Source organism: Carassius carassius, chromosome 5 (genome assembly GCF_963082965.1).
Source record: "Carassius carassius chromosome 5, fCarCar2.1, whole genome shotgun sequence".
In the NCBI taxonomy this organism is placed as follows: Eukaryota; Metazoa; Chordata; class Actinopteri; order Cypriniformes; family Cyprinidae; genus Carassius; species Carassius carassius.
In genome coordinates this window covers 9,613,653-9,636,800 of record NC_081759.1, presented here as the reverse complement: position 1 = coordinate 9,636,800, position 23,148 = coordinate 9,613,653, and the positions used below count along the sequence as shown (strand labels likewise).

At 39.7% G+C, this 23,148-nt stretch overlaps 1 protein-coding gene and 1 long non-coding RNA gene across 2 annotated transcripts in view; both read right to left on the bottom strand.

Moving 5' to 3' along the window:
* The window catches only part of LOC132140758 (disks large homolog 4), a 188,556-nt gene that overhangs the window by 159,489 nt on the left and 5,919 nt on the right, over positions 1-23,148 (bottom strand). The window lies entirely within an intron of this gene.
* Positions 17,878-18,429, bottom strand: LOC132140264 (uncharacterized). The gene is made up of 2 exons (XR_009433747.1): positions 18,318-18,429; positions 17,878-17,927 (listed from the first exon to the last, which is right to left on the bottom strand). It is a non-coding gene; the product is annotated as an uncharacterized LOC132140264 (long non-coding RNA).

Below are 23,148 nucleotides of genomic sequence, written 5' to 3'. Positions count from 1 at the left end.
CCGAGATAATTCATACCCCTTCGTTTGAAGTGTGGTCCCGAAAAATCTTCGTTTGAAGGGCTATCTGGCCCTACCCGTTACCCCTACCCCTCCAACCAAAAGAGAATCGAGACAGGGAAAGGGAAAGGGGAAGGGCTGAGGGGTAGAATTGGGATTGGGCCTTAGTGCAGGAGCGGTTCTAAAAAGCGTCTTGTACTTGTTTTTAGATGAAAATGAAATTTACCACTCTTTTCATTTTCTTCGTACAACATTTTTTTGAAACACACATTGCATCACAATTATAAGTTCCACACATGTAAGTAGAAACTACTTTGAGTCTGGAACTTCTGAATTGGTGTCAATTGAAGATCTGGTGGAAGTTAATGTAAGACAATTGTATTTGTCATAATTAAGTTGTAACTGCTGATGGTACAGTTTAGATTTAATGCATTTCATGTACTGGTGATTAAGAATAATTATAAAATTTGACAGAATATACTTCTCCCTGCCATTCTCTGGAGCAGCATGACATTACTCTTCATCTGCCCATTGTGTCCACTTCAACAATAGTGCAATTAGAGCTTACAAACTTGAATTTAGCACACTGGATTATGCTGGTTCATGCTGTTCATCAGCAAAACTTGGTGGAAATTGCTGCTCAAGAAAGGTTGTTCTAAGATAATTGTAAAGGTTTGATAATGAGTGGTGATCAAGCTTGCCAATATGCTACTCATAAAGTCGATTTATGAGGTGACAGGTCTGCTAAAACTACAACTCCCATGATTCTGTGCGGCAGATGAAGCAACAATTATACCGCTAATGTGCACCTTTTGCATCATATAGTTGCAGCAGCACTAAAATAGTTTGTTTGTCAGTAGATTAAATTAAAGAAATATGAAATTGCCCACCAAGTCTGTTATTTCTGACCAAAATCAATTGAACTCACATCATGGTGTAATAACAACTTCCAAATGTGTAAGAAGAAACGTCTCAGGAGATTTTGAGTGCAGAATAAGAGCTTTTAACAAGCAAAAATAGTCTTGTGGTATCTATTGTGTGTATGTGTGTGTCTACTTAACTATATTTTAGAAATGAGTACCCAGAGGTAACAGCTGAAGGATCGTGCAAACTCACGTTCATCTGCCACCACTGTTGAAAGCCATACATATCTCAACAACCAATCAACAATCAATGAACAGAACCAAGTGCCCACCTTACATATTTCTTTTTCGATAAACTGTTACACTTAGATGTAAGCCACAATACGGAAGAAAATATCTGATGCTATTTCTGTTTCATCCTGACTTAATGTGAACACTGGTGTGGCACATATGGGTATAACTAAAAATGCTTATATGTATAGTGTTCCTGTAGCTCAATTGGTAGAGCATTGCGTTATCAAGCTCAAGGTTGGGGGTTTGATTCCCTGGGAACACATGATAGGTCAAAATGTATAGCCTGAATGCACTGTAAGTCGCTTTGGATAAAAGCGTCTGCTAAATGCATAAATTTAATTTATATTTTTCTGTGAGGGTTATGTTTGGGATGGGATTAGGCAATAGAAAATATGATCAGTTAAGTATAAAACAATTACGCCCATATGGAGAGTTCCTGTATACCATATATATGGCAGTAGTGTGAGTATGCATGTGTGGACATCAAATGATAAAAAAATGTTTTTGTATTAGATTAGAGATGGCTCAACCTGGACACATACAGGGCCACAACTGGCAGCATGAATATCTGATTTTGCCAGATAGAGTAAGAGAGAAGGAGAGACAGAGACCAGTGTCCTTGAGAGGAGATCAAATATGACCTCTCTACTTTATCTGCTGACATCACAGACACACTATAAGAGCGTTACACACACTCAAACACACATACACCCACACTCGCACAACATGCTAACAGCCTGTTTCACATCTGAAAACATCTTGCACAAAAGAAAGCTTTACCATCACACATGCAAACAAACACACACAAATCTGACTCACAACCATATCAAGTGTCTCGAAACATGAGCTAATGTTCGGTTCTTTTACAGATACGCTCACACAAACGCAGCGGCAAGCCCATGCGCACATTTCCATTGTGAATCAACACACTGCTGCCTACAGACTTGGCCATGTTGCATATACGCGCTGGCACACGCACGCAAACATGCGTTCACCCACACTCACCCTACTTAAACAAACCCTGACACATACACACATGTGGAAAAACTCTGACAGACTGTTTCATGACACACTTGTCATCTTAAACTGAACTGAGAACTGTGAAGGCATGGATGAATAATTAATCCAGTCAGTTTGATTTTGTGAATGTGAGTGTGTGTGTGATGAAAAGACTAAGACTTGCACCAGTTCCTAAGTGACTCCAGCCGTTAGATGTCATGTCCCAGTACACATACTGGCTTTGTTTGGAATAGCATACTAACATAGGCTACTACTCTGTTTCTTTGGCATATAGTATGTATAGTGTGCACAGCATGCTGATAATCCGGATGAGCTTCTACATTTGAAATAAAATGTATGCAACAACGCAAAGTGCCTGATCCAACATTCCACGTTCCAACATGTGACAAATGAACCACAAATAACTATGGCTACAAATTGAACCGCTTATTTTAACTCATTATTTCAAGACTGCCAAAAGTTCAGACATTTCAGGAATTAAAAATAGAAAATAACAGAGCTTATTTCCAAAAAGATAATTTGTAATGTGGCCATTTCTATAACACCAAAAATCAGCACACTTGCAGGATTCACTGAAGACAAAATAAAACTGAAAAAATAATCTCAAACTTATAGTGGCAGAAATTAACTTTTCAATTGCTCCCTTAAAATTGATATTCTGGGCAACTTGTCTAACCTTTTATAAATGTGTGTATTCCTCTTCATGGTAATTCTTACATTTATTTAAAAAATGCAATTAGAATATTACGATGCATGACAATAAGTATCAATCACAGGAAATGAATATCAACTAAATCCATCTTTACACTATAAAAGAGGCACAGAAGCTGAGGTGGCATTTAGATGTATTTACACAGACTGTTTAATGCAGCTCAGAGATGCCATGAATGCATTTACGCAACTTTAGTGTAAATGCATTCATGGCATAATAAATAAAAATGTTATATGAAATTAATGTTAAATAAAAAATAAAAAGCTACAAATATAAAGCATGTTTTCAAACAACCTTTGCAAAAACACCCCTTTCATGCATTATGCCTCCCCACTCAAACATCACAAACATAGCTCTTACAGGTCTATAAAATTGAAGTAAAATCTCAACAAGTAAAAGCAGACTACCCAAACATTACATCAAACTCAACTCTAATACAAATTTTGTAAACGTTGATGGCCAATGTTTACCATTGTTTTACCTCTTTGTCTGTGTCCGTGGATTTTGGCAAGTCTTCAAATCTTGCCTTGACCTTCTGAATCTGAATTTCTTTTTCCACACTGGATAAACACCATCTGGCTCAGCCTGCTACAGTAGTTAAGGACCGAATTGCAATAATTAGACAAATATTTTTTGGTCCTGAGACTTTTATAAATAGACTACATTAATTATTTATTGCTATCTGTCTGTAAAGAAACTTTCAACCAGTATAACAAAAAATGTTAACGAAAAACACTAGCTATAAAATATGAAACTTAAACCACCAGTAGATAACGGCAAGTCATGTTCAAGTGATTTTTGTAAACGAGGCCTTGTTACATCACAACTGTTTTAAAATGTTTCAGAATTTCAGTGGTTGTATTCCTCATATTTAATTGTATTTAATGATTTGTTAATTGCCTTTAATATATTTTTATGCATATATTATTTTTTGGAGTGAGTTTTTGATGTAATTACACAGTTTTGACCAGCAGGCATCACCAGAGTGTGGTGTTTTAAATGCTTCGAAACAGTGAATCATATCGGTTGATTCAAAGCTTCCAAAAGTTTCATTTCTGCCATCACCGGCTTTCGGTCTTAGTAATAAATAAATTACCGCTCTAAATGCTGTTTAGTAAAGTTAGTAAAATGAAAACCGGGGACATTTCCTAGTTCAGTGGTCAAAATACAACTAAAATCTATCTCAATCTCAATTATCTAAGAATTAAAAAAAATGGGGAAAATACATTTTTGTATGTTTTTGTTTTTTAATTGTTATGAGTTCCATATATTGATATCATAATTAATAATTACACTGATGTTTGAGAATCAAACTTACCCTAGTTTTTAAACACAATTCACCTAAAAAAATCACACCATGAAAAATAATAAATAGTAACTACTGCAAATAGTATTATAACAAAATTACTAATTTCTAACCACAAAGTATGTGCTTTCTGCGAAATTATTTGTGTAAGTTTATTTGAAATATGGATGCTTTTCGTACAAAAATGAATGTGTTAGGCATGTTTTATTATGGATGTGTGCGCTTTATTTGACATCTTTTGCACTGTTGAACAGAAACGCCCGCCCACTGCAGTGATAAATCTTGGAATAGCCAGGACGATTTTTAATATAAGTCTGATTGGATTTGTCTGAAAGAATAAAGTCATATACACCTACGATAGCTCAAGGATGAGTTTCATTTTTGGGTGAACTAATCCTTTAAGATCTATTGTGTGCAATAGAATCCCACAACCTTATCATGCCTTGTTACGCAGTGCACACAAACAGTAGGCTATTATTTTTCTTTTACATATATAGTTAGTATGTGACTACCTTAAAAACGTCTCTTTTGATAATTGATTATAATAGTGCTCGGCTCTCGTCCATGTTCTTCATGGCTAAAATAGTGTGCACGAAAGTAATCAGTATAGCTCTCAGCACTCTCTACTGGTGATAATAATCATAATAATATTTTTGGAATTGTTTTGAACATGCTGTAAAACGGAAACATTTCCGGGGAGAGCTCCAGTCGGGGACAGGACACTAAAAACCAGGACTGTCCCCAGAAAACGCCTTAGGCCTATTGGCACAGTGGTTAACCAATAAAATTAAAAATGGCACTTCACGCCCAAAAGGTTACAAACCCTTGTATAAAACAGTCAAGATCTTAAAAGGAGGACACATGAACAGCTAGCTCAAAACCAGTCAAAATCAGACTGTCCTACCTAAAATCAGACAGATGGTCACCATACATAACAACTACGCAAACTATTATTTGAAACATTTATCATTGCATAATACCTAATGTCTCACATACTATTTTAAACCAGTAGTAGGAAGACAGGTTCTTTGCAGTCCTGTGTAAGTAGTAAGCTTGAAAGTATGGTCATACTCACTCACGAGGAGGTGGAAGCTAAATATACAATAAAATGCTACCTAAAAATATTATTTTGGTTTAGTATGTACCCATAAATCTAATTTTAGCAAACAAACAGCTATGTAGTTTAGGTCCACACTTGTTTACTAAAGACCTTGCTCGGCTCAAAAGGAAGCTGTTTTGTATATGACAGCAACTCTGGACATGACACAGATCAGCACAGCTGCTGACATTCACCAACTTACATCTCTTACATGTATTATTCATCTAAACACGCTATAATGAGCGAGAAATGAAAGCAGAGAGAGAATGTACAAAGAGGACAGTGAGAAGCAAAAATATAAATTAAAAAATAGGACGTTAAAACACAGGCTCTGTTCCAAAATGTAGTGAGCTGCCCACAGAAGCAGCATTTACAGGCATGTTCCTGGCACAAAGATATTTTCTGCACACATCCTAAAAGAGCATCACATCCATCCTTCAAAGATAAAGTGATCCCAGAATGCACTGCTATGAGCTCTATGAAAAAAAAATCTACCAAGATGGCGGACAAAGTGAGAGAAATTATGCAAAGATGTGCTGTCTGTGTAGAAAGCTCCAAATCACTTACAATTTAGGTTATCATGCTGACTTCTTGAAGAAATAATATGATTACACTGTGTCAAGCAATTGTATTACAATAGATGAAAGGGAATTGGCTATTCAACTGGCTACAAAAAAAAAATTTAATAAAAAATTATGCATTTTAAATAAACTAAAAGTATAATTTTAAATAGCTATAAAATCAATGTTCTTAAATTCTATGCAATTTCTTAGACTTCTGATTACAGACTTCTATTTTGGCAAATCTGAGCTCAGTTTGAGAAATATTCTTAGAAAAATTGGAGATTGTGAGAAGACATCTTTTTTTCCTTAGAAACACATGAGAAGCAAGAGACTATTTGCAGTTCATTTAATCTCACTGTTGTCTAGGAGAAACAACAAGGTCACCGTGACATAAAAAATACAAATTCTTATTTTTGCATGGAATATTGCAGTATTTATTTTAAATGATTTATCGGTGCACATTTATTGCACATTTATTAGCACAAAGAAATGACAACAATCCAATAATTAATTGTATTTCATATGGAAAAAAATCAAGTCCCACCCTACATTGTTTCACTCAGATATACTTCACAATAGGGAATCATATACTTCACAAAACTTGTAATGGCTTTAATGACCAAGAGCAAAATAATATAAAAATGTACTCTCAGGAATAAAGGTACAAAAACTGTCACTGGGGTGGAACATTTTCAAAAGGTACTAAGGTATACTAATATGTACACTTCATATATCCTATTAAAGTACAAATACGTAACTTTAAGGTACTAATATGTACCACTTAGGAGTAAATAAGGTACTAAGATGTACCTTTTAGCTTTTGTACCTTAGGATGTCGCTCCAGTGAAAGCTTTGTACCTTTTTTTTCGGAGAGTACGAATGGGGAGAACAAATGAACTCAGAGACCTTAGAGCAGACGAGTATGCAGACAAACTGACACACACACACACACACACACACACACACACATGCCACAGTTTATCAATGGGCAGGATCAATGTGAAAGTCTATCTCTCAGAGATACATCACAGTTACATCATGCTCATGGCTTCTAGAACCCAGTCTCTTATCTTTCTCTTCTTCTCCCTGCTGTCATTCCTCACTCTCATATTTATTCTCTCTCTGTTTCTGTCTCTCAGAAACATACAAACCTGAATTTCAGGGATGCATGATAGTATTTTGGTGACCACATTTGCCACTTCTTCCCTGTGTGCTATAAAGCTACCAAATTTTGCTTACATTTTATTTAGATCACTCAGTTATGGATATATAGGTTAACACTTTGATTGCTTAACTACGAGTTTGTTTTTCATCAAAGCTTTTAATATTTTGGTAATTTAAAGTCCTTAGAAATTTGCATATCAAATATGATACAGTTGTCTTTATTGCTTTAAACAATAATACATCCTTAAGATTCCATGCTTCAATACCTTATTTCATTAGTAGCATTTTAAATTACACTGGCCTTTAGTTGCCATAAAATAGCTACCAAAAATGAGTTACCATATCAACTAGAATTTCAATATCAATGCATCCTAGTTATATTTAAAGTACGGATCCGTCCCTACATCTACACTGAAGTGTTGATGTAAATGTGTGTGAGACATGTGAAATGCTGGGTAGTCTGGATCTAATGGACTGATGGGTTTTGTGAGCCTAATCATGGAGGGCGAACAACAGAATACTTGGCCCACCGGTGAAGTCCTTTCCATTTTAAATAGTCCATCTGCCTCCTCTATGTTAGCCAAACCTGCCCTGTCACAGCCGGTCTTTAGACTAACACACACTATCACAAACACATATGCAGACACACAGGTACACACACACGCTTATTTATATCGACGTAATCACACAATGTGCCAATCTCCAGCTTTTTCTCACTTTCTCAGACGTGTGAACATTAAAAAAAAAAAGTGTTGTTAATATCCATGGCGACGCTCTTCATACTGTCTCAAATCACTCTTAAAGTTCTGTTACCACAGTACATCACAGAACTCTTCACTGCATGTGTCGTCCTCCTCAGGACAGAAGGTGACTCCATTTGTACAACACTTGCATTGTCAGTAGGTAGCTTTGTATGAAGACATACTCTTAAGAAAACTGGTTTCAGACTGGCATCCAAATGTCACATCTAAACGTAATTGTTTACCCAACACATAATGTATATTAGATATAGTGGTTTCCACGGTCTGCTGTTTTAGTGACGCTTTTACTTTAGTGAACATTTTTTAAGGGTAGATTTATTAATAATAATAATAATAATAATAATAATATACATTTATTACATTTATATAACGTTTTTCTGCTTTTTCTGCTACATTGTAAGGGGGTATCTCCTCGTCAACCACCAGTGTGCAGCATGCACCTGGATGATGCGTCGGCAGCCATAGTGCACCAGAACACCCACCACACACCAAATTATTGCTATGATGACGCCAATCAGCAGATATGGGGATTGTTAGGAGGCCATGATGGTCAGAGGCCAATGGGCAAATTTGGCCAGGATGCTGAGGTCACACCTTTACTTTTTCCGAAAGACATCTTGGAATTTTTTTGACCACAGAGAGTCAGGACCTCGGTTTAATGTCTCATCCAAAGGACGGTGCTATTTGACAGTATAGTGTCCCCATCACTATACTGGGGCGTTAGGATCCACATAGACCACAGGGTGAGCACCCCCTGCTGGCCTCACTAACACCTCTTCCAGCAGCAAACTAGTTTTCCCAGGAGGTCTCCCATCCAGGTACTGACCAGGCTCAATTAGTAATGTTAGAAGGCTGTTATTAGCAATGATTTACAACAAAGTTTCAATTTGTTAAAGGAATAGTTTACCCCAAAATGAAAATTTGCTGAGAATTTACTTTACCCTTAGGCCATCCAAGATGACGTTGAGTTTGTTTCTACGTCAGAACAGATTTGGAAAATTTTGCATTACATCACTTGCTCACCAATGGATCCTCTGCAGTGAATGGGTGCAATCAGAATGAGATTTCAAACAGCTGAAAAAAATGCAATAATCCACAAGTAATCCACATGACACCAGTCCGTCAGTTAACATCTTGTGAAGCAAAAGGCTATGTATTTGTATTGGCGCTTTTCCACTACACAGTACCAACTCGCCTCGCCTCGACTCGACTCACCTTTGTTTGGTTTTCCACTGTGTAAATGTTGTACCTTTTCCTGCTTCCAGGTACTTTTTTTTGTATCACCTCCGGCGAGGTTCTGAACCAGCTGAGGCGATACTTAAATGTGACGTGAAAACACGGCAGACTGCTGATTGGTCAGAGAGAATAGTCACTATTCACTGCGTCATCATCGCACGCGCCAGGCGGAGTATTCTGAATAACCCCGCAAGCAGCGTTTTGTTTTGCTGCCCTCAGCCTCTCCAAAAACAACGTTTGTCTTCTTGCTGTGAGAAACAGCCACATCCCAAGGATCAAAAACAGCATACACTCGATTTCCTCCATTGTCCTGTGTGTGTGGGTAAGCGGGTGTGTGTCGCGTAGAAGATTAGGTCACGGCAGTTTCCTGTGGCGTCGCTATGACGACCAGGTACTATTTTGGAGGTACTATCTGCAATAGAAAACGGAGCAAAAAGTGAGCCGAGGCGAGGCAAGTCAAGTCGAGTTGAGCTGGTACTGGTAATGGAAAAACGCCATATATAACAAATACATTTTTTAAGATGTTTTAACTATAAACAAATGTTTCCGGCCAATATAAGTGACTAATCCATAATAACAGTTCCTCTAGTGAATAAGTCCATCCTCTGTTGTCCTCTCACATCATAATATACCCATATATTTGTTTAGATCTGTTTTAGACTGTTTAGGCTTGAATGGTTTTTGATTTGTTCATATTTCTCTCCTGATTAGGACAAGAGACTTTTCACTGGACCAAGGAATATTATGGATAGAGAACTCCCAGAAACAACGGTTTGAGGTTAAAAAGTTAAACACGCAGCTTTCCGTTTCACAATGCATTCATGGATGGACTGGATAACTTGTGGATTACTATGATGTTTTTCCAGCTGTTTGAACTCTCATTCCGATGGCACCCATTCACTACAGAGGATCCACTGGTGAGAAAGTAATGGAGTGGTACATTTCTCCAAATCCCAAGTCCAAACTATTCTTTTAATATTAATTCATTATAGGCAGTGATATCATTTACTTATGTACTACCACTATGTATTTCGTATTGTTGGTATGTAGGTAGAGGTTGGTTTTTTTTTGTTTTTTTTTGTTGTTTTTTTTACTGAACTAAGTGAATCTGTTATGACTACAGTGCTCATTTCTCAGTAAAAGTATCAAAAATGGCAACAACAAAACATTTTAGCTGTAAATGTAACAAACTCAAGTGGCATCTTTTAAAATCCATGCAAAATTTAATGAGATATTATAGAGAAGGAAAAAAAACACATTTTGAGCAAATTTTCATTTTGGGGTGAACTATTCGTTTAAACCCTCCAAAATGCATCCACATTTGTTTTTCACTGTAACCTTGACTTTTAGTTTCATTAAAGAACATGCAGGACTAGTCTAACCTTTTTTTTTCATTTGTGGTAATCAATATTATGCCACAAATGCTGTCAATTCAGCTTAACTTCTATTGGAATATTTCTTTAAAGACCTGGGCCCGGTTCCCCAAAACGTTCTTATCGCTAAGTAGTTCTTAACCTATTCCTTAACCTCTCTCTTAACCTTATGGCATGGTTCCCGACACGTTCTAACGCTAAGTATATCTTCTGTAAGTCACACTTTCATAAGGTTGGTCTGGACCATTCGTAGCTCTCTCTTAGCGTTATTTGAGCTTATGACGCTACTGTACAGCAGTCTTTAGAAACCAGCGCAGCGAAGTACAAGTCAAACTATGGTATGTTGACAATTTTGTGGCTCAACAATGATTTTCTGTTATTTTTTAAGACTCATAATAAATTATGTTCGCAATGGATACAGGCCTATTTATGAAGTTGACTTTATGTGGTTACAGAACGAATAAGGTGGTAATTAGCCTAGGCTTTTTCGTAATATTATTAAAGCGAATTGGCAATAATTTTTTTGATAATTAAAATCTGGCAAACAATTTGGCTCTAAATGGCTAAGATCTTTAAATGGGTAAGCATGGTGGTGTCCAGTAAGCGACCAACTATAGCAGCGATCCAACGTGTCCTTGTATTGAATCAAAGACGGAGTCGGACTCGGAGCCATTTAGTCCATGCCAGTTTTTTTATTCGGCAAAACTTAAGCCCTTTTGACATTTTGCCTGAAGTGGCTATATTAAAAAAAATCCCCTCCCAAGACAACTCATTGTGGAGGAGCTGGACCTTCCCAGACATGCGCTGGCCAGACTAACGCGGCGGAATTCTGCTTTAAGCCCTGAAGCCCAGCGCAGGTGTGTCCACACAGTCACCAACGCCCTTCTGCGCCATGCCGGGGATTACATCCTGGTGAATGGCACACTCATCCCTATCGCCAATCCATCAGTGATTGATCGGGAGGAAATATCGCGAAAGGGATACGCGACCATAAACATGCAGGTTATAGTGGACCATAGGAGTGTGATCTTCGACTTGGTGGCAAGGTCCAGCAAAACTTCAAGTTCCCTGACGAGAAGCTTGGTGCCCTTGTTTTTACGTTGCTTCCCCACCATATTTTGTATCTAATTCTCTCTCTCTCTGTTCATTGTAGATAGGTTGTTTTTTTATTAAAAACATAAACCAATTGCAATCAATACCGCATTAAACAGAAGTAACTGCAGCTGCTTGCCAATCAATTCTGATTGTAAAGTACCTTACCATTAATATAAATGTGTATTATATAATTTTCAGAAGTCGTTAAACCCATGTCAAAAAGCGGCACAACGGGACAAGGAGGGTGGATGATTAGCGAGGGATACCCGGTTCGTCTAACCGTCACAACATATCGTGTGAACATATTACTGACCATTTGATAATTTAATTTATAGTCTATATTCTACTGATAACTTAAACTATGTTAAAATAGATGTTACTGTAATAATTTGAGGAATGTTTCATTTGTATAGAACTTGTTGTCTTTTTTAACACTGTAATGCACCTTCATGTGAAGTGGAAAATCGATTCATGAGCAATCGATGCCAACTAATTCAGCACCCTCACTTTGGACAGCGCTCTTGTAACGTCGGACGAAGCTTCGTAAGGGACACTTCGGAGAACACACTTAGAAACATCAACAACTTTGGTAAGATATATCTTTCGATGTCTTCTTAGCGCGCTAAGAGTGAACGTTATCGGGGAACCGGGCCCTGTATTTTTTTAAGTTACTCTATATCACACAAGCACGAGCAACACTATCTCTTTGTCAAACCAGTCATGGGGGAAAACTCGTTATTTTTGGTGACCAAAACATTTTAGGATAGAAATCTACAAGGAAGATACTTTCTTTGTTCTTCGTGTACTGTAGAAACCTTAAGGAGTTTCTTTTGGTAGACAAAAATGTGTTATTTATCATATCACTCATTAATACATCAGCTAATTAACATGTCAGCCTGTGGACAAGCTTATTTAAAAATGAAGACATTGCACAGCTCAGTTTAATGTTTGATGAATGCTTACACTGGCCTATCTCATTTTTAGTAGATGCATCACTCAAAGAGGCAGTCAGATCTGTGAGTGTGAATCTTTCATTCAGTTTAAGGCAATTAACTGAGTTTCTTCAGTCTTGTGTAAGAAAAAGCCTGACGTTATTATTCACTCAAAAATCTTGTCTTCTGCCTTTAGCTCTCAAATCTAGTTAATGCTGCCAAATGTTCAAACTCAGCTTTTCATAATACAAACAAACCAGTTAGGTTTTTTTATTTTTTTTTTTTCTCCTCCTTCTTCATTTGTAGTATCAGTTTTATTTCAGATGTTTCTATTAAAATCTTTAGGAGAAATAAAGAAAGAAACAAATGTGGACATGCAGTATATAGAGTAGAACAGATCATTTGGACATATAGACAGTTTATGTTAATGCTTAAAATAAACTGTCTTTCATGTCTGCTACTCCTGGCAGACCTACAGATAATCTTGTTCAGCAAGTTAGTTAAAGTCATTATGATAGTTGATTAGATATATGAATAATTATAGCCTCCAGTTTTTATTCAAGTGAAATGCTAAAAGCATCCTCATTTAATTGTACTGAATATGCACTTGTGGAATACTTCAAATCTTAAAAGTATATTTTTAAGAAAACCATGGATAATGTAATATTAAAGAAAGGCCACTTTAGTGTAAAATTATATTTTAATTTACCATATGCTTGTCATTCTAACCATACTAGCAATATTACTGAATATAAGTGAAATGCTACAGCTCAATGGATTGGCATATTAGCATCTGAATAGGCCATTTTACCACATAATCTTCATTAACACACTTATACTTGCAATTCACAGTAGACAGATTAACTAAAAATGTAGAACATGAGAACAGTAGAAATAAAGCAACTGTAAAATATCACTGCAGATTTACATAACGTGCATGTAAACGAACGCTGGTTATGCACACACAATTAATCGAAAATAATTATCATATCTGCAAATGCCGGCAAGATTACAACTTAATCTCAATATTAAGCATAATTTAACAAGAACAACTCACTTATAGGATGCACGCACATATATTATGCTTGTATTGATCGGCTAATGTCTCTTCTCTTCAACTTTGCTGCGCAATGGTAAAATGGCGATAAGACTTAAAAGGGCAACACATCTTAAAGGGGCAACACGTCTTAAAAGGGTCATGCATGCAAGCCGTTTGTACAGCCGCCCAAAAAATTGTGTTCAAATTGACACTTGAGAAGGTTGCATGTGTGTTACTGCTGCTGTGTTGGGTGTATTGGGCTCCTCTGTATCATTTTCTGGAATGGGGGGTAGGGCCACAAGTCGAGCTACAGGTCTAGTATAAACCTTCCCTTGTACTTGGACATCCACTGATCTTACTTGCGAGTCTTGACTGGGGTGCACCTGGACTACCTTTCCAATTGGCCAATGGGCTCTGGGCTGATGAGAATCCATTATCATGACTATTGTGCCTGTGGTCATATTAGGGGATGTATGTTGCCATTTCTGTCTGACTTGCAAGTTCGTAAGGTAATGGCGGATAAAAGTGGACCAGAAGTGGTCAGCTAACACTTGAGGGTGTCTCCAACGGCGACGACTCAAGCCCTCTTCTTTAGGGTATATGACTGTAGGTAGGGAGTTGTCTAGCCGCCCTGTGAGAAGAAGGTTGGGTGTTACTGGATCAGTATCAGCCACATTACAAGACACATACCCGAGGGGTTTGGAGTTAAGGATGTTCTCTACTTCGATCAGAACAGTCCTGAGTACCTCGTCCGGTACTGTTTGGTCCCTAATAATTGTAGATAGTGCCATTTTATTTGGATCTTATCTCCCTTTCCCACACTCCCCCAAAGTGTGGTGCTGCAGGGGGATTAAAATGGAATGCTATCTTTTGTGGTGCGAGTTTTCGCTGGAGATCAGGTGACATGGCCTGGAATGCTTCGCACAGTACCCGTTCACCACCTCGGAAATTTGTTCCTTGGTCCGACAGTAATTCTACTGGGGAACCTCTTCAAGCAATAAACCTACCTAGCGACATCAGAAATTAATCTGTGTCCAAGCTGTTCAGCAGGTCCATGTGTACGGCTCGTGTGGTAAGACACTTGTAGAGTGTAAGCGTGCCAAAGGAAGGTCTCCCATTTTGGGAAAGGTAGGTTTGGCTCTGAGTCTTTGACATTCTGTACAGGCATGCTATAAGATGCGGATGGCTGCTCTTCCTCTTAACACCCAGAATTGTCTCCTTATTTCTGCAAACACCCGATCAGGGCCTGGATGGCAGAGTCTTTCGTCAAAATCTTGAAGTAATTTCACGGCTGGATGTCTAGAATCTAGTACGATTGGATGTTTCAGGGCGGGATCTAAGGTTTCTGCATGTCGTAACCTACCACCAACCCGGATTAGATTGGTGGATGTGTCATATTCTGCCAGAGCCAGAGTTCAAACCCATCCGATCTTGCTTCAGGTGGAAGATGGTTAATAGCAGCAGGAATATTGCTGGCCCATTGCCTCAATTCAAAGCCTCCTTCAGCTAACAGACCCCTCAGCTTGTCAACCAATTGCCAAGAGCCTTCTGATTGCTCCTGACTGAACCAATTTCTGGATTTCGGAGGAATAGGCATCAGCTTGTTGCGGGTCTCTGGCAAGTTTCCTCTCAGTACTGCGTAGGCGTGGCAAGACTGCTTCCATAGTGGCGTGAAGATGGGGCATGTCACCTTTACGTAACAAGGGTGTTGCATACCGGCGTATTCCATCCACCTTTATGCGAATTGTTTTGGCTTCCAGTAGTTCGATGGCCCTTTGGTCCTGCTTTGACCTTGTGCTCTCCGTTTCATTCCAAAAGGGCAAAACATCCACTTAACACAGCCTATTAACATTCTTGCAGAATTCTGTGGTGTTGAGAGGAAGGGATATGTGGAGACACTCCTTTGGCTTAAGTCGCTGCTCTAACAGGCTGGTAGAGCCCTGCAGTGTCCAGCCTACTTTGGTTCTTATTGCAGCGGGGCCACCAGGTGGACCAAGTCTTCCCGGCTCAATTGGTGTGGTCATGTGAGTTTGATCTGCGCCAACAAGGATGAGAGGTTTGGCCTTTTCAAAGCTCTGCAATGGTAGTCCAGCCAAGTGTTTGTACTGCTTTTGCAGCTTAGATATTGGGTACGAGTGGTCAATGAGATCAAGCTGTGGTGCAGTAAAGGCTCTGGATATCAGATATCGCTTCTTTGGATTGGAGTATGCAGAAATGTGGAATGAGACTGAAGCCCCTTCAAGGGTTTGCACGTCATGACGGATTGTTCTCAGAGCTAAGCTTTCTTCAGTACCTCTCAAGCCAAGTTTTCGTTCTGCATCTGGCAGAAGCATGGTATGCTCAGAACCGTCATCAAGGATTGCAAATGTGTCTAATGTGCAATTGCCATGATGTAGGAGTACTCTGACAATCTTGAGCAAAACTTTATTACTGCTGACTGGTTTGTTCAGGTACAGTGTCTGTGTCGCTGAACTAACTAGGCAAGCCTCGGTTTTGGATGACACTGTGACAGGCCTCTCATTTACTTCATGGAGGATTCGTAGATGCTTCCTTTGACAAAGTGGACATGGTTTCTTTAGACCAAAATGGGCAGCCTAATGGGCAAGACCACAATGCCAGCATCTCCTATTGGATCGTATCCACTCTGAGAGTTGATCTTTGGTGAGGGTTGGAATTTGAGGGCACTGACTGAAAGCATGTTCAGAGTTCTGACAGTAAGAGCAATATACCATGGGCCTACCTTTAGCTTTCTCATCAACCTTGGCAGGAGAATTTGCAGTGGCTCTCACATCAACACTATTTCCAGACCCAGTCAGTACTGTGGCAGTGGTTTGGTGTACTCGTGGAGCTACTCGGAACTCTCGTTTGGCTCTGCTTCCTCCCTTGGTAGTTTGATCACCATAGCTCTGGCACCAAGACTCATATTTCAGCCATTCTGCCAGATCTACCAATGAGTATGTCACCACAGGCCGAAGTCACATGTGGCGGCAGAAATCAGCCCGTCTTTCAGGTGGCAGCTTATTGAGAAGGCGTGCAACATGCGACCCACAATACAACTCAACGCTCCCTGCCTGGCCTAAAGTCTTAAGCAGCCCAACTAATCTTCTAATTTCAAGTGGTAAACCAGTTCTTGATATTTGAACATCTCAGTACTATCAGGTGGCAGAAGATTTTCCAAGGCTATTTTTAATCGAGCAAACTCACTTGGGTCTTTGGTGCGGAAGTAAGGAATGGTGGGGGCCCCTACCTTTGTAATATTTCTCCGTCAGATCCACAGATGCCATGGGAGGTGACACATTATAGGAAACTGTCCTGTGTTGTTCAGGAAAAGACATCCTTGTTGTTCATGTGCATATGGAGGACCTATCTGTTGGGCAGGATACTGGCCATACCTAAAATGGTTATCATATGAACTTGCATAGCCGAAATCCCTTGTCTTTTCAACAGAAGTGAGCCTAGGAGTTATTGTTGGTGTGGCTCTTGTAGTGCTCTTAATCCTTTGCCTGCCGCACTGATTTATATTTTCTGGCTTATCGTATGAAATGGGTGGAGGAGGCTCTGGCCAGTCTTCATCATTTGCATATGCTGCATCGTGGAATTTAACTGATGGATAATCAGACCGGGTGTTGGGCATAGATAAAGGCCTTTTCAGACTACAGGCTCTAGTCTGAAAAGGCCTTTATTTATGTCCAACACCCGGTCTGATTATCCATCAGTTAAATTCCACGATGATGGATACCAGAGCGACAGATCAGATGCTAGCTGGATCAGCTCATCTTTGGCTGTCTCAATTCGTTTAAGGTCAGCTTGGATGGCCTGCTGTGTTTCACGAAGCTTTAAATTCTCCTCTGAGATCCTTTGTAACTTTAGGGAACTAGCATCTGATCTATCACTCTGGTATCCATCACCTTCATCACCAAGGGGAACGAACTCTGCATTGTATTCAGACTGTAGCTGTCGGTTTGGATATTGTGGTGATGACTGGTAGGCAGGACTGGAAATGTGCTGCTGCTGAAGACGTGGATGGTCACGATGCTTATCCCTGCCCGTCAACCTCGTAGGGGAAGAAAAGGTGGGTAAACCATGTACTCTCTTAGGCTTTGCAGCAGATGCTCCAACCTGTGGCGAAGAGTAATCGTCATCAGATGACTCCACTGGTTGTTCTCTCGTACTAACTGGTAACACTGTTTATGGAAGCTCTGCAAGTCCACCTCATAATCTTGTAAATAGGCTGGACGACGCTTTGGGCGAACCAAGGGGTTTACTGTTTCAGAACTGGCTGACATCTTAATCCAGAGAAGTGATCATCCGGCTCGAAGGACCATTTTGTAGGATTTGGAATGTGAGTTATCATCAAAAGACTGTGGAAGGGATCACTTGCACTGGTAGGCCGGTCAGAACCCAGGAACTCAGTCAACAACAGTTCTTTCTTTGAGGACTTTACTTTCCCATTTAGCATGTAATAGGTGTGGTCTGTATAAAGATAACAGATACAAAAAGGTGAATAATACAGATTTTAAACCCAACAAGTTAACATTACTAGCAATATTACTGAATATAAGTGAAATGCTACAGCTCAATGGATTGGCATATTAGCATCTGAATAGGCCATTTTACCACATAATCTTCATTAACACACTTATACTTGCAATTCACAGTAGACAGATTAACTAAAAATGTAGAACATGAGAACAGTAGAAATAAAGCAACTTTAAAATATCACTGCAGATATAAATTATGTGCATGTAAACAAACGCTGGTTATGCACACACAATCAATCAAAAATAATTATCATATCTGCAAATGCCGGCAAGATTACAACTTAATCTCAATATTAAGCATAATTTAACAAGAACAACTCACTTATAGGATGCACGCACACATATTATGCTTGTATTGATTGGCTAATGTCACTTCTCTTCAACTTTGCTGCGCAATGGTAAAATGGCGATAAGACTTAAAAGGGCAACACATCTTAAACATTTTTATTCTGTTTGCAATATTCTTCAAGTATATTCTTTTAGTATATGATTTCAATAATAAGTACTATTTTTAAAGGTTTTTTTTATTTTTAACAAGGGTCATTAGTTCAACAGGACCACATGCTTATGATGCTTTGGGCAAAATATCTCACTCACAGTCATTAGCATGACTGTTAATATGCCTTGTGAAAAAAAAAAAAAAAAAAAACGGGTTTGGTTGTTTGTACCAAATGAAGTGTGGATCAATGAGACTGAGACAGCCACCACCAGCAGCAGCAGCATTGTTTAGCAATCTCTGTCCATACCAACAACAAAAGCTGTGAATAAATCACAGTCCAAAATCTCTCCGAAAACTCTCTCGCTGTTATCTCCTCCTACTCTTCTAAATATGTGTCATCAAGAGGGTCAAAAATTTGAAGAGATGAAAATTATTGAGCTAAATATTTGGCAGTTCTGAGTAAAAAGTGTTCTGCTGCGAATGCTTGTTCATGCACGCTTTTTTTTCTTCAGTGGAGGAATATTACTGTTCTGCTCAAAGTAAGTTTTTAACACACCTACAGCTGTATTTGTATGAATAAATTATAAAAAAATGTTGCAATTTGTTTTAAGGTCAGGCATTCAAATACACATTTCATCAGCATCTTGTTCTGTCTAAAAGAATGTGGCCTAATAAATTTGAGCTTACATTGAAATTACCTCTGAAATGACCATGTGCTGATCCCACACTGATTGTTTAAAGAGAAAATTTGCAGAGACACAATTTCTGTCATTACTCAATACTGACTTACTCTTGTGTCGTTCCCAATCTGTTAGCTGTTGTTATTACGTCCATGAGATGAAGACTCCAGTCATATGAGTAGCCTATGCAACACGGTTGCCATGCGTAGCCTCTTAGGGATCATATTTTAAAATCATATGACCCATCGAATACTACTCGCTTTACCCAATAACCCCCTGTAATTTGACTCTTTCACTTGTGGAGTAAATGTCGTGGCTGCAATGACTGAAATGCACAATTTCTTCAATTAAATTTTAATAAAATTAAGTTATATCGGCCATCACAATGTCAACAAAACACAATCTTGAAATCACTGTTCAATGAAAATTTTCTCCACCATTGCTTTCATCCATATACTGAAATCCAAACTTACATGACAAGGCAAGTCATTGTGGCAGATTTTACATCAGTGGCAAAAGAAGTCATTGCACATCCAAACACAATGTGCCATGACTGAATAAGTGTGAATGGGATTTGAGAGCTGTGGCTGAGAAAAAGATTTCAAGCAGTTCACTGTATGTGGGTCTGTTCCTTACACAAGCCAACATATGACTTGAGGTTAGATTATAGTAATGCTTTATTGGGTTTTTTGTTCTGCACGCTTAATAAACAAACTCCAGCTAATCCAAAATGCAGCAGTTAGAGTTCTTACTAGAACCAGGAAAAACTACCATATTTAGAACTTCAATTCATAATTTGTTAGTTTATTGGAGGTACAGAAAACGACACAGCAACTCTTCGGCGTGATTGTCCCGTGTATTTCAATTGGCGCCAAGGCAATGTTTTCCCCCACGGGCTAAATTCACATCACGTGACGGGGCGTTCCCGGGGGCGTTCCCAGACCAACCGTCTGTATCTATGTTTATCCATTTGTGGCATACATATTAATATTTATTGCTAAAAATTGTTTTATAATAAATATATGAAAATATCCTTAAAAACAAAATGGTTTAAAGTTTTTCTCAGATATATTTAGAATACAGTTGATCTCATTCTTTTACACTGGCCAGATAGTATTTCAATTGTTTTAAACAATTCAAATTAAATGTATTCAGTTTTGCTGACGAACATCTTTTAGCTATTTTTAGTGGAAACAGATAGGCCCATATTTATTGCAGCGTAAATACAATTGTCTGGTTCAGCAAGTCACAGACAAAGTATTTTAAAAAAGGAAACTTGCAAATCTTACCGCTTTCGCCTAGTTATATCCTTCAAATATAGTGGTATTTTTCATTATTTTGTTGAGATGCCTTCACACGCCACCAACACCATTTGTACAGTAAGCTATTATCAATGGTCCTATACCGGACAATGGACCATTCGACTTCTGAATCCAGCAGTGTCCACCATTATATAGAAGTAAGTGCGCATCATTGATCATTGTTCTCGCTAAAATATTTACCATAACATGTGATCTGTAATTTAGTTTAAAGATGAATTATTGTGCACCTATAGCACTCCTCGCTGTCATTAAAACATAGCATACAACAGGAAAATTATGTAGCCTATTGTTTATACAATTATGTAATTATGTTTTTTGTAAAATTATGTAATTTCACTGTTTATCTCCATTAATGCGAGTGGAATATTTAATGTAAATGTGTATATCGACATGAAAACAGAGTTTAAAATCGTTGTTTACTTCATTACTTTTCTCGCTCCATGAAAAAGAGGTTGTACGTTATTTGTTCATCTCTCAGTCATCACTGTATGCACTGCATTGTATGGTCCCTATCGATTCTTTATACACGTAAGTCCTTTTTTTTCCTGAACTGAAGCATTTTTCAATAACGCAGTGTAACTGCACAACCATTGGTCTGTACAATGCACTGTGCTGCACGAACCTATGACCACAAAGTCCGCCAAAGCCCGCCAGAAAGGGCATTGCCATCTGGCTATATAAGTGGCCGCTTCACCATAGGATTCAGATTTTATTCTCTTTCATTGATGACGACGCTCTTCACTGATCTCCATTGACTTAAGAGCCTGCTCACCGCTGACACACGTCCCAGTGGAATATTGACCTTTCTGCTCGGCTGATTCACTGCCTTCAGTGCCACACAGAAGTGGTCCTGCTTCCCCTGACACCATCGAGCGAGCCTTATAAGGGCAAATTTCAAAAAAAAAAATTCAAATGCAGCGTCATTATTGTGGTACATACAGATCTCCCCTCCTGGGGAAACCCCACGCCGAATCCATGCTGACCGCGACGGATTGCTTCCACTGTGACAACATGAGTCTTGCCTCTCTGCATTAGAAAGTGACTCCACCCATCTGACCCTTCCATTTTCCTTCTTCCAGGAGCCTGTGAAGAAAAAACAGCAGGGCAGAGGATCACAGCACTCGGATGCAAGCAAGCTCACGCCAGCTCAAGTCCTGCATGCCTTGCTCTCTCCACACAGAGAGGCTTCCCCTGTCCTCTTCACCCAGCCTGACCAGTGTCCCTCTGCCAGCAGGAGCGATCTGGTCTCATTCGATGGGAGTGATGACAAGTTGCTGGATCACATATCATTAGCAGCCTCAGATGCGGAGGAGCTGCTGGGCTCAAATTCTGCCCTCACCACCCACCGTTTTCCGAGCCCAGCAATGTTAAGCCAGGGATGGACGGCAGATTATTCTGTGTGCTCTCGAAAGCCGTCAAGAAGCAGGGATTTGAGTGGTCTCCACCAAAGGAGCTCTCTCGCAGCTGTCTGGAGGAGTGGTTCCTGCCGTGGTGCTGTCAAGCCCCTCGTCAGCGATCCCATCCTTTTTTTTCATAAGTTCATGATGAGCTCACTAGGTCGTGGCGCACTTCATACTCTGCATGTCTCTGTACTTCCGCTTCTTTCCGCTTCGGTGGACGACACTGAAGATAAGGGATATGAAAAGATGTCTCAACTGGACGAGTCAGTGGCCACTCATCTCTGCCCGCCCACTGCTATCGGCAGTGGCAAAGGCCACCCATCCATCCAAGCCATGTAGGAGAACTTCACCCCTTTGCTGGACACGCCTACTCCTTGGCTGGGCAAGCAGCCTCAGCACTAATCTCGATGGTGGCTCTACAGGTCTTCCAGGCCAAACACCTAGTCGACACTAACAAGTCTCAGGCTATAGGGTGTTCCATAGCCAGTCTGATTGTGCTTGAGCGCCATTTATGGCTGATCTTGACAGAAATCAAGGATGCTGACAAGATTCCCTTCCTTGATGCCCTGGTCTCTCCTACCAGTCTATTCGGGCCAGCAGTTAAAGGCTTAGCCGAGCGTTTCACGGAGACACAAAAGTCATCCCAGGCCATGCGACACCTGCCAAAACACTCTAGCACTGCAGCTGCCTCTAGTCGACCCAAGTCTGCACGAACTCAGCAACCCACGAAGCCTGTACCCAAGGCCATGGCAGCTGCTACCTCCCAGCCAGCCAAGCCTGAGCCTCAACAACGTTCCCCCTAGGCCAAATGCTACCCATTTCCAAAGCGCCAGGGACCCTGGCCCAAGATAACGCAGGAAATGCCTCAGGCATCGATGCCTCAGGCATCGTCCTGATCTAAAGGATAGAAAGAGGAAGGGGCCAAGTCTCGCTGCAGCCGGACCACCCCCCAAGTTGCTTCTCTTAAGCCGCCAATCACCCCATCCAGTTCTGGGTGCAGTCGGCGATATGTTTGCTGCAAACTCTGGGCCCATTCAAGCACACAAGTGGCGATCCACTGTTATAGCAAACAAACATTTTCAAAAAGAAAGCAGACTTCCTCTTCCATTTCTCAGTAGTAATGTGTCTCCTTGCAGCGACCAGGCACTCAAACCAATCCAATCCCTGACTTCCTGGGCTGTCAGAGCGGGTTCTGGGTAAAATAAGGTGGGGCTATTAACTTCAATTTACTCAGAGAACCCCACGTTTCAGCGGTTCAGAGAAAGGACACAAATGTCCTGCACTCCGAAGTGAAAATAATTTTGGTAAAGAG